This window comes from Myxine glutinosa, chromosome 13 (genome assembly GCF_964187855.1).
Source record: "Myxine glutinosa chromosome 13, kmMyxGlut1.1, whole genome shotgun sequence".
In the NCBI taxonomy this organism is placed as follows: domain Eukaryota; kingdom Metazoa; phylum Chordata; class Myxini; order Myxiniformes; family Myxinidae; genus Myxine; species Myxine glutinosa.
Genome location: NC_136273.1, coordinates 49,717,385 through 49,730,327, shown reverse-complemented (window position 1 = coordinate 49,730,327; position 12,943 = coordinate 49,717,385). Strand labels below are relative to the sequence as shown.

Sequence of the window (12,943 nt, the reverse complement as noted above, 5' to 3'; positions counted from 1 at the left end):
GTTCCAATTGTCCTCTTGGACCGAATCGCCGTCAAGGTTGAAATTTCCTCCACATTCCTCCACCCGACACCGGAGTTTGGCCGAAGGTGCCATACTTTGTTTATGCCTGCCTCAATAAAGCGTTGGCACAGATGACGACTCTTGGGAACATCAGGGAAGAGAGGATTGAAGAACAGGGGTTCAACCTCGAACATCCCTGGGGAGTAAGTGTCCGCTTTACGGCTCACGGAAAGTCTTTCCCAGGCACTGAGAAGGCTCTGGTAAAATATGGGGAGCGTTGATGTATTCACGTACTTAAGGTGAGTCAGGAATACTTCGAGACCATAGCCGAGTCTACCCGCCTGCTGTAAAATATGGCAAGCCAAGGCATGGTTTGGCAGGTTTTCACCAAATAGGAGGCGTTGAATGGAGCACAGGCGAAAAGCCATGAGACGAGATCTCACGTGAACAAGGCTCTGACCACCTTCAGATGAAGTACGGCATATTACGCTTGGCCGCAGCCAATGATGGCCTCCCCAAAAAAAGTCCACAAGTTTGGCCTGTATCCTGTCCAGCAGCACTTCTGGTGGTTGCAGGCAAATAAAGCGATGCCACAACGTTGTAGCAACCAAGTTGTTTGCCACTAAGACTCGGCCCTTAAATGAGAGGTGCGGTAGGGCTCTTTTCCACAGGTTCAGCCTCCTGTCTATTTCTCCAGTCACACCTTCCCAATTCCTTTTCTCAAATTGTGTAGAGCCCAGGGACACACCAAGGTAATCAACACCATCTGCTTTCCACTCCAAGTTTTCTGGAAGAGCAGGCAGATGTGTTGAGACAGGTAGGCAACTATTAAGGTATGGCACCCAAAGAGCTTTGCTTTTCGTCCAATTAACCTTCAGAGATGAAGCCATGAAAAAGGTTCTTAAGGACTTTACAAGAGCAACAATGTCTTGGTGGTTTTTTATAATGACGCAAACATCATCTGCATAGGCCGATATAGTCATTGGTGGGTTTCCAGGAAAACAGGTCAGGCCAGAGATATTCTTTCTCAGTGTGCAAAGTAATGGCTCCATTGCTAACGCAAAAAGCAAACCTGAAACTGGGCAACCCTGCCGTACCCCCCTCTGAACCTTTATGGGGGGAACCAGTTCATTGTTCACCTTAATTACACTGGAGATGTCAGTGTACAATAGAGTTATAAAGGCCCTGAAAATTACCCCAAACCCACATGCTTCAAGAACATGGCACAAGAAAACATGGTCAATGCTGTCAAAGGCTTTTTCAAAGTCTAGAAAACATATTCCAAAATCATTTTGGTCATGGCGAGCATACATTAAATCCCGCACGAAAAAAATGTCGTAAATCGAACGATTGGGGATGCAGAATGTCTGATCAGGTAAAACCAGATCACCAATGACTTTTTTCAAACGATTTGCCAATGCTTTCGAAACCATTTTATAGTCAGTGCACATTATTGAAACCGGTCTCCAATTCTCCATCCGCCGGAGATCTCCTGACTTTGGGAGAAGACTCACCACTGCTCTCCTTAGACTTAGTGGCATTACACCTTTTCGCAAGGATTCTTGGACTACAATCAGTAGTTCCGGGCCCAATATGTCCCAAAATTCCATGTAAAACTCAGCTGGCAGGCCATCAATTCCCGGAGTCTTTCCAGATTCCATTCCAACCAGGGCACGCTGTAACTCATCAAGGCTTATAGGCACATCCAGCTCCAGGCGTTGAGTCTCAGTTAGGGTTGGGAGATGGGAGGTAAAACATTTTATTTTATCCTCATATATATCTTTTTTAGCAAATAGTTCAGAATAATACTTTCTAATAGTGATTTTTACCCCTTCAGAACTTGTAATTTCATTCCCACTGGGGTCCTTAACTGATAAAATAAGCTGGGAGGCTTCGTTTCAGCTTCTAAGTGAAAGAAGGCTTTGCTAGGACTATCTGATACTTTAATGCTTTTTACTCTCAGTCTAACTAGTAGTCCTGCAGCCTTCTCCTGTAATAGTTCCCGGAGTTGGGTCCTTTTTTCAAGGAGCAATTTATAATTTGTCTCATTTTCTTGCTCTGCCATTTTTGTTTTGCAGTTTTAGAATTTCGGTTTCCAACCGTGCCAATGTGATTTGACTTTCATGAGTGATGTGGGAATTAAACTGTTGACAAAACAGTCGTATATGAGTTTTCATATTATCCCACCAAAGGTTAGTGGAAGCAAAGAGGGGCTTTTTTCCAACTATAGCTATCCATAGGATGCGAAAGGCTTCCTTAAACAGGGTATCATCCAAAAGACTTGTATTGAATTTCCAATAGGCACTCCTCCGTTTGAATTGAGGGAAAGATAGGCCGATCGTGACCATGTGGTGGTCAGAGAAGATGGAAGGGGTAATAGTTGAGGAGGTTACAATATTCCTTAATCGTGGGGTGATATACCAGCGGTCAAGCCTCGCTAAGGATACTTGGCCATTGGAGCATCGACACCATGTAAACTGCCGGTCATTTGGGTGCATCAATTTGGGAGAGAGAAAGAGAGAAAGAGAAAGAGAGAGAGAAAGAGAAAGAGAAAGAGAAAGAGAAAGAGAAAGAGAAAGAAAGAGAGAGAAAGAGAGAGAAAGAGAAAGAAAGAGAGAGAAAGAGAGAGAAAGAGAAAGAAAGAGAGAGAAAGAGAGAGAAAGAGAAAGAAAGAGAGAGAAAGAGAAAGAAAGAGAGAGAAAGAGAAAGAGAAAGAGAAAGAGAAAGAGAAAGAGAAAGAGAAAGAGAAAGAGAGAGAAAGAGAAAGAGAAAGAGAAAGAGAAAGAGAAAGAGAGAGAGAGAGAGACAGAGAGAGAGAGAGAGAGAGAGAGAGAGAGAGAAAGAGAGAAAGAGAAAGAGAGAAAGAGAAAGAGAGAGAGAGAGAGAGAGAGAGAGAGAGAGAGAGAGAAAGAGAAAGAAATAGAGAGTTATGACAGTTCACGGAAATTATCTTGGCATATAGAGCAGTAGTGGCAGTCTTAACCACATTCCGTGGCCTCTCTTTTTACCACCTCTTTCATTCTCGCTCTGGTTGATGGCCTTTCTGTGTTCAACTGCTTCCTCACTGCCCTACTTTGTGTTCATACCCTCTGTCACCTAACTCTTCCATGAGCTTCGATCTTCCGTGAGTGGAGAAAAGTTTTTTAAGTTACAATAAAAAACAGCCCCTTTTTGACAATATATCATCAGTTACAATATATCATCAGTTACATCAGTCATAACATGACATTCTCCATCAAGACCAGAGCAAATTATCAAAGAAAATTCCTCTTTTTGAAAGATTAAAATGGAAAAGATATACTGTTGGTCATGATTATTAAAGTACACAATTACCTCAACAATAAAGAAAAAAAAAGATGACGGAAAGATTCTGCCCCACAAACAAAAATAATTATGTATGGCATTTGCAAAACAAAAAATTTCAGATGATTCAGAACTAGAAATAATGAAACAGAAATGGGTTTTAGCTGCCATTGCCAGCAGAGATTAACAAATGGGCTGCACTTCATAAGCAAGAAATCCATCCATAGAAAATCCCATGAAAAAGGAAACTCTCTCGATGCTCCGGCCTCTGCGAAGTTGCCCTGGGCGAACAGGGCGAATTAGGATCTGTAGCCGATGGTCTTCACCTGTGGGGAATCCAAAATTCACACAGATGTGCTGCCCTTCCTCATTGGTTACGCCATTAACTCGGAGGAGGAGATCCTGAACCTTGCTGTCCTTCAAGATTTCTCCACTTTGCCACAGCTGTTTCAGCGACTTTCCTGACTTTTTCAGCTCTGAAACTTCATCAATTTTGCTCCGCGGTAAGATTCTCTTCAAGCCCTCTCCTTTTCCAAGAAAAAACATGACCAGTGGTTGTCTGGTGTGCAATCTGGAGCCAAACTTGAGACGATAAAGACGGCGCATCATCTCGGTGCAGTCTTTGAGGAGAATGATGTCATCCTTATTTATGGGATGATGTTTGTCTGGTGAAAAGAACATGGAACCAAGAAAAAATGGATCTGGATGACTCCATTCTTTCTGTTTTGCATCCCTCACTACGCTTTTCACCAATGGCACAAGTTGCTGATAAGGAGGCAGGTGTTTTGATTTTTTATTCAAGCAGTGAAGAATGACACACGCAAAAACGTAGTTTTGTTTTTCACGGATCGCAGAAGCAGTAGTTATGCCTATATTTTCATACTCTTTTACAATGGCCTCCACACCTGTTGCATCCACATGAAGCAAGAGCTTGTAAAGACCAGAAAATCTGTCACCACTCATTTTCTCAATTTTGTTGTAGGAAGAGTATTTGGCAGCAATGCCTTTTCCCTCAAACAGGTCAATGTCACTGATGAAAATGTCCAGGTACCGACGAAAGTACTTTGTTGTTGTGTGATAGTTCTTGTTTTCTTCCAATTCATTTTCACTTTCCCTTGCCTTAGAAAATGTATGAATGCTTTCCAGCAACTCCAGGTTTTCCTTCAGGCCCATCTGTAAGCTCCGCAGATATGATTCATGTCTTTTCAGAACCTGCACAGTTTCTTTCGCTGCTTCCTCCTCATCAGGACCCATAGGGATTCTTGAGAGATCACATTCCCCTTTGAGATACTTCACCAATGTCATCTTCTTAATTGGATTGGTTTTGTCAAACACTTTATTGTAACTCAGCAATTCGATGAAATGCAAAGATGTCTGAACTTCACCGTTAAATCCAGAAGTGTTCAAATCATTATCCTCTTTCTTTGCCAGTTCTTGGGCTTTTTTGAAGAAATGTGATGCTTTTGTTGCCAACTCCAGTGCTCTTTTAAGTTGCTGCACTGACAGTCCTTCACGTTCAATTTCTTTGAGGTTGCAGGTTTTCTGAAGCTGATGCTTGAAGGTTGGTCCATTGGTGTCCATAATGTATGAATTTTGCGGACTCAATTCCATTGCTTTTTTGCCCCAAACCTGAGCTTCTTCAAAATTCTTTTCTACAATGTCATAGTATCTTGCAAGAGCTTGGGCAAGAATTGCATCTTTTGGAAACCTGTATGTAGCAGCAATGAGCAGAATTTTGCTTCTGTTTTCATTAATTGGTCCTTGGTAGCTCTTCACCTCCTCAATCAATGGTGAGAACAAAGTGTTTCTGTCATCTCCTAGCTGTTTACGCTGTCTTTTTACCATCATGCGTCTCACGTCGCGCTCAACCAGGCTTCGTCCCATTCCTGATTTAAACAGGCAATCTTCCTCCAAGAGATCTTTCGCAATATCATCTTGCCAAATCGCAAAATCCGCTTTGAGGATCTTAAGGATTTGAAATGCAACCGAAGGATGATTTATCTTCATTGACTCGTACGTTCCGTTCACTTCATCCATCCGAAACTTTATGAGCAGCAACCTAGCCTGGGAACTGAGAGCCTCTTCCAGAGTTTCTTGTCCCCAAAATGATTGCTTCACTGTTGATACACCAAGGAAAGTTTCACACTTGGACACTGAAATGCAGGAATTTTTTACATAGTGGTTTAACAGAGCCAAGTAACTGATCAGTTTTGTGTCTTTGGTCTCTCTTTCAATTCCCTTCAACATGTTGCCAACAGCCTTCCGAATGTACTCTTCTCTGAAACTTTCTTTCATAATCATGAAAGATAGAAACGTTTCGATTTTTTAATGCTCCTTCTTGATTTCTTTCAGTTTTTCTTCAAAAAGGTGTTTCTCATTTGCTGACAGCTGCTGCTCCAAATGCACGCTCTCCAAAATGCTTTTCCTTTGACTTTCAATTGGGTCCTGTGAGCGCATGCAGTTCAGTATGATCACCACAGGAGTCTCAAAATGGACTTTGCTCTCGTTAACGGATGATCGAATGTGATCGGCCAAATTATTGACATTCTCCAACTCTTCCAAGTCATCAATGAGCAGCACAACTGGAGTGTAAACATCTGGATCAGATTCCCCAAATGTAAGCAATTTGACCACATGCTTACTGGTCTCTTGGTAATCATGTTCATTGTCTTTCACAGCAGCGCACCTGTACTTCTTTTTCAGATGCCAAAGAACATGCCATGCCAGCGTTGTTCCCCCACATCCTGGGTGATGGAAAAGATTTACCGTCTTCACTGCAACATCACATGTCATTGCTGATTCAATACACTCCACCAATGAATCAAACTGGTCTCTTTTAATGAACGCTTTTCCAGTTTTCTCTGCAAAGTAAAAATTCCATGGACTGACCTTATCACCTCGATAAACGGCCTCTTCACGTATCTTTCTGGATTCATCAAATTGTTCTTTCTGCAATTCTACTGCTGTGCCTTCACACTCATTTGAACACAAGATTTTTATACTTGATAAAAACTCTTCATCTGCAGCTTTCAATGTGCAATCTGTTCCAGAAGATGTGCGCAAGTAACGCTTGTCACTTCTTGTGGCTGACTTTATTTTCTGAATTGTACAGTTCACATGCTGCAAGCTTGACCTGCTTATTGACCTACATTGTAACTCTTCTTCGGTCAACCTAGGCTTTGCAATGTTTGTCCAACTTTGAAAAGTCTCAGCACTCCCCGTTATGACCATCACATCTTCCAGGCCACCCAATTCCTGGTAGAAATTGATAAATATTTCCATAAAAGGATCAATTGGGTCCTGGACTTCAAACAAGACAAGAAACACCACCATAACTCTTCCACTTGGTGTAATATCTTCATGGCAAAGAAACTGCACGAGGTTCCGGAGCTCCTTGATGCGTTTCTTCAAGAACTCCTTTGGATCCATTGGCCTGTCTCTTGTGTCAGTCATGTCTGCCCGTCCATTGCAAAATATCCAACTTGTTTGCTTGTACAGATGCAAGTCTGTAACCATAGTTTCTTTGTCTTTGTTGTTATTTTCAACATATTGATGAGGAAAGTGGAGGTTGACAGCTGTCTCAGGTCGAACAATGCTGCAAAGACCTGATGCATTTGATTCTGGATCAAAGTCCAACACAGCGAGCCAATTAATATCCTGAACAAATTCAAGATCTTTCAGCTGATCTTTGGTTGCTTTATTTACAACCAAAATGTGTGTTTTGTACCGTGAATTGTCCAAAGTGCCTTTTCCTCCTGTTAACAGGATTGCCAACTTTCTGCCTTCATCTTCCCTCTTCACTGGAACCTTTGGCATATCTTCCATGCTTTGCCTTTCTTTTGTCCATTTCTGAACATCATCTTTGAGCTTTCCAATGCTATCAATGAGAATTCTTTCATTTTGATTTGCCATTATGTCTGTGGTAGAAGCTCCATCTCTGAGATAGATATGACCATTATCAGCTTCCCATTTTCCTCCTGCAAAGACCATTTGCTTTGTGTTGTATACTTTATTTCCACATGTTGTACCTTTTGGGACAATATCAACCTCAATTACATGTTTATTGAGGGTCACATAAGCTTGCGAGTTCACTTCAACAAATCTTGGGGGCCTCACACAATCTTTGGCATCATCTATGTCATTTTTATCAAAATACTTGGTGAAGTTCTTTTTCAAACAGTCTCCAAACTTGTCTCTGCTTCCATCATCCTGAACACCAACCACTTCCCCATGTACATATAGTGACGTTTGCTTTCCAGGCACCTTATCTCCCACCCCAAAATGAATTGTACCATTTGTGCGTCTGTTCATGCATCCTCCTGCAAACCTGAACACCTCATTGCAAAATTTCTTCATTTCTGATTCTTCATCTGCACCAAGACATTCAAACAGCTTGTATTCGTGTGCTGGCTCCAAGTAATTAAATTTACCAGACTCTGGGGGCAGGACACCACCCTGAATGTACCTTTGTCGAGAATACATTTCATCAAATGGGTGAGGAGAACAATAGAAATGATGAGAGCTTGGAATCTCAGAATTTATGCTCCCTTTGGAAACTTTAGGAATGTTTTTGTCGACTTGATGCTTCGTTGAAGACCAAACCTTTGCTGTTCTTGAGGCCAACATTTCATTCTCATCCATCGAGAAATCTGAACTTGGCCCCACTAAAGAGGTACCACTTCCATTTTTGTCATCTGTGCTCTCATTCAATCCTTCTTGTTCATTGTCGCTCTCATTCAATCGTGAATAACACTTCCTTGTTTTTGACTTCTCTGGCTTGTTAATCTTGTGACTGTTTCCACTCTTTTTTGCTTTTTCTCTCTCTTTAGCTTCCATTTGTTTCAGGAATATGTCCCGTTTTTTTATCACATTCAAGCTTGGACCAAGAGGAAGTCCAAAGGCTTTCACATCATCTTTGTCCATAACCTCTTGTAATGAACCTTGGCATTCTTCATTGTATAACTTATTGATGTGCTCTTGGGCAATTGGCACCTCAGTCATCAGCCAATGTTGCACATCATTCTTGTCCCAGTCCTTCATGTTTGCAGGCAGGAACCATTGGTCAGCAACAGCTGATGATTCCCCTTCTGCTCCAGATCCTGTTTTCTGCCCTGCCAAAGAAAACAGGCTGAGATGTAGAAAAAGACGCTTGGTTCATCATGCCAGTACCAGAGCCACATAACATTTTCAAAACAAAATGAACCACCAACTCGTATAGATTAGCTACCCAACAGACAAGGCTCAGATCTAATGTTATAAACACTAAGTGGTGTTTTCTGGGATTGTGCAGGCAACGCATGCTCTGTAGCAAAGTCTCTCCTGAGGGGATAGCTTAAAGGGCGGAGAAATGGCTTGCAGTGATCGTCGGGAGTCAGGGAATGGCTGCCTCCATGGCTACACATGCCGTTTGATGCCATCTCCTATGGTGAACAATAGGAGTCATGCATTCGCATGATAATGTAAAGTGCCATGAGGGTAGTTTACTCTGCTTGATGTGGCTATATAAGACTCCTTTATTATTATTATTATTATTATTATTATTATCTCCTATGGTGAACAACAAACGATCTCCCAAACTGCAATTTACGACATCTTATTAGAATTACCAACTTCACCTACTCCTACCTCTTCATAACCTGCTTTTCCACATTCCCAACATCTCCTTTCACCCCATTCACAATCTAGGTAGCAACGAGAATCTCTCGCGAGAACAATTATCCAAACTTCCTTCAGTCCCATTCACAACCTCGCGAGATATATCCCACGGAAATTTCATGCAATTGCCATTCTCAATTAAATGTGAGTAGCCTAATTTTGTTATTACAGTGCCCTCCATAAGTATTCGAACAATGAAGTCTAATTTGTTATTGCTATACACTCAAGAAATTTGGATTTGAGATCAAAAGATGAATACGAGGCAATAGCACAGAAGATCAGTTTATATATCTTGGTATTTTCATGCATACATGTTTACCATTGTAGAACAATAGCATTTTTAATGATCAGTCCCCTCATTTTAGGCAGGCATTAGTATTAGAACAGATTAACTTAAAGTAAATTAAAGTAGTATAATAGTTCGTATTTGGTTGCATATCGCTTGCATGCAATAACTGCATCGAGCCTGTGACCAAATAACATCACCAAACTATTGGTATCTTCCTTTAAGATGTTTTGCCAAGCATTTACTGCAGTCTCATTTTCAGTTGTTTGTTTTGGTGGTTTTCTGACCAGTCTCAATCAAATCAAATTTCAGTTGAATTGAAAAGACCTAGAACAAGTAGTTAAAGGACTAAAAGAGTTCAGTTCCATCAAAGTGAAATCCAATAAAATTGTACAAAAAAATATATTATGCATATACAAGACCACTGCAAATAATAATCATACAATAAAATCAAACGAGATAATTCCATAAACTAGAACGACACTCTTTGACATCACGATGTCGACCGATATGCCTCTGCCCACATTATTACATCATTATAATACATGCACGAAGTTTGCTTTAAATCCATTCAGTTGTTCTCAAGTTATCACATTTTTACCTGACATGACCTCTGACCTTTGACCTCTTGACCCCAAAATTGAATCGGTTCATGTTTACATTATTATACATACCTGCACCAAGTTTTAATTTGAATCCTTTCAGCTGTTCACAAGTTTAGTTGAGACCAAATTAGAGCTTTTTGATGAAGCACATCATCTCTATGTTTACAGAAAACAAAATGAAACCTTCAAAGAGAAGAACACCTTCCCTTCAGTCAAACATGGGAGGTTCAGTGATGTTTTGGGGCTGCTGTGCTGCCTCTGGCACTGGGTGCCTTGAATGTGTGCATGGCATCATGAAATCAGGAGATAACCAAGGCATTTTAAAGCGCAATGTTCAACCCAGTGTCAGAAAGCTGGGTCTCCATCCAAGGTCATGGGTCTTGCAGCGGGACAATGACTCCAAACACACCTCAAAAACCATCCAGGAATGATTCAAGACAAAATGTTGGACTGTTCTGAAGTGGCCAGCAATAAGTCCAGATCTGAATCCCATTGAACACCTGTGGGGAGATCTGAAAACAGCAGTTGGGAGAAGGCACCCCTCAAATCTGGGAGAACTGGAGCAGTTTGCACAAGAAGAGTGGGCCAAACTGCCATTAAAGAGGTATAGGGAGCTCATCATGGCTAGAGGAAGCGCTTGACTGCAGTTATTTTGTCCAAAGGCTGTGCTACCAAATATTAAGTCGAGGGTGTCAATAATTTTGTCAATGCCATTTCTTTTTATTTTCTGATTTAAAAGGATATATTAAGCTCTGAATCAAAAACAAAAGTTCTGTTATATTAACAATGAAATAAGGAATTGTGGAGACCAAATACTTTCAACTTATTTTTCATAAAAATTGTGAGGTATTTGAAAAAAGTGCACAGGTGCCAATATTTTTGGCCACGACTGTACCAGCTGAATCATGAAAGCAACGATGGGTTTTTTTTGATTTTGGTACACCAAGTCGAGGCTCGTGTAAGAGCTAACACATAGAACGGACAATAAAAGTGGCGGGAGACAAGAGGGGGAGAGAGAGGGAAGCACAACAACAGTGGAGAACAGGGACATCGGAAGATCTGTGGAAGGGAGAGGGCTTGGGGTGGGGTACATGGGATAAACAAGATGGACACTACAAGGACTTTCAGGAAAGAAAACGGAATTTGAAGGAGGTGGATTTGTGGTATATTAACGGGGGTAGAAAAGATCAAGGTTTTGAATGGGGGAAGATAAGAGATGGTGATGAATAGCTGTTTTAAAGACCTGGAGGTAGGTGTGGGATAGAAGAGTGCTGGAGTTTGTTCCAGAGGAACGAAAAAAGCACCAGCGAAGTTTGGGAGGAGGGGGTGGGGGGCAATGCCCCCACCTTAATTTTTTTCAGTAGTTTATAATTAAGATAAAAACATCCCGTATTTAAACGCGAGTAACAATAATGGACGTAAACTGTATTTGTGATTTTACGTACACTGTAAATGCACTAACGAACATTAATTTTGGAAGTCAGACCTTGCTACCCATTATTAATATAAAGCCCTTGCCCCCCTCCACCCCCCCTCACCCCCACCCCCACACAAATAAAAAAGTCAAACCGCGTATGGAAAAAAGAGGAATGAAAGAGTGAAGGTGAGCAGAAAGTCTTCTTTTTGGTAGTTTCACCAGAAGAGGGTTACTGGCAGATCTTGTGCGTCTAGTCAGGTTCACTATGTTTTTTCGTTCAAAATTTTGGTAGATTAGCAAAACTATACATTTTTGGAATATTCAGAGCATGAGGAATCTAAAAATTAATGTTTACATTTGCGTAGACACCTTTGCGAAAATGACACTCAGGACAGTGATGAAGATCTGTAAAAGCATATTCCTGAACGGTATAGACCTCGTAGATCCTGTGTATAGGACTTATAGTTCAATCTGATACTACCTATAACTTCCTATAACAACCTATAACTTCAAAGGACTTGCAATATCATGTATTATGTAATACAGTTATATCACAAATATAAAGACAATGGTTTTCAATTACCTTTGTTTGTTGCTTTTCTATAATCCTGAGCACTATCTTGAGGCCTTTATTGGATTCCTTGACCCAGAAAACATAGGATTAGCATATTTAATTAAGTTTCTGGGTTGACTAGAAGCCGAGATCGCGCAAAATATGTATTTTATGGCGGCCATTTTGAAAATCCAAAATGGCGGCCATGCAGGTGTCTGTGCAAATGCCAACATTGATTTTCAGATTCTCCGTGCTCTGAAGATTCCAAAAATGTACAGGTTTGCTAATCCCAAAATTTTGAAAGAAATTATATTTGTTAACATGGTGAACCTGACTATCTTCATCACTGTCCTGAGTGTCATTTTCGCAAAGGTGTCTACGCAAATGTAAACATTAATTTTTGGATTCCTCATGTTCTGAATATTCCAAAAATGTATAGTTTTGCTAATCTACCAAAATTTTGAACGAAATTATATTTGTTAACATAGTGAACCTGACTAGTCCTGCAAGAATATTTGAGGGACAGATCACAGACAGAGCTGGGGGAGCTAGGCTGGAGAGGAGTCGGTGGAAGACAGAAAGACCACCAACCTGCCTGCTCTTCGAGAGAGAAAGACCCTCAATTTATTGTGTGGTTATAATTGCTTGTTTTCTCACCACTTCTTGACTTGCTAGCTGCAATTAAACCTGTGTGGTATAAAGAACGCCATCTTGACTTGTCCTGTTCGAGTTTGGGTAACTTATCCTGGGGGTAATTAGCCGAAGCGGTTTATTCCTCTCTGATATAAGGCACTAGCAGAAGTACCCGGCATTGCCGAGCGGGGGAGGGGAGGGAGAGGGGGAAGGGGAGGGGAGGGGAACGGGGGGGGGGAGGGTAGGAGAGGGGGGGAGGGGAGGGTAGGAGAGGGGGGGAGGGGAGAAGAGGAGGGAGGGGGAGGGGAGGGGGAAGGGGGAGGGGGGAAAGGGAGGGGGAGAGGGAGGGGGAGGAGAGAAGGGGGAGGGGAGAAGGGGAGGGGGTAGGGTGGAGGGGGTAGGGTGGAACGGGGTAGGGTGGAGGGGGGAGGGGGTAGGGTGGAGGGGGAAGGGAGGGGGAGGGGAGGACGGAGGGGGGAGGGGGAGGGCGT

General features: G+C 41.8%; 1 pseudogene across 1 annotated transcript in view; it reads right to left on the bottom strand.

The window, feature by feature from the left end:
* Positions 1-2,869: 2,869 nt before the first annotated feature.
* Positions 2,870-12,943, bottom strand: part of LOC144888672 (sterile alpha motif domain-containing protein 9-like) — a 105,122-nt pseudogene continuing 95,048 nt past the window's right edge. The window contains exon 4 of the transcript XR_013621207.1: positions 2,870-8,414. The product of XR_013621207.1 is annotated as a sterile alpha motif domain-containing protein 9-like (transcript). The remainder of the gene's footprint in view (positions 8,415-12,943) is intronic.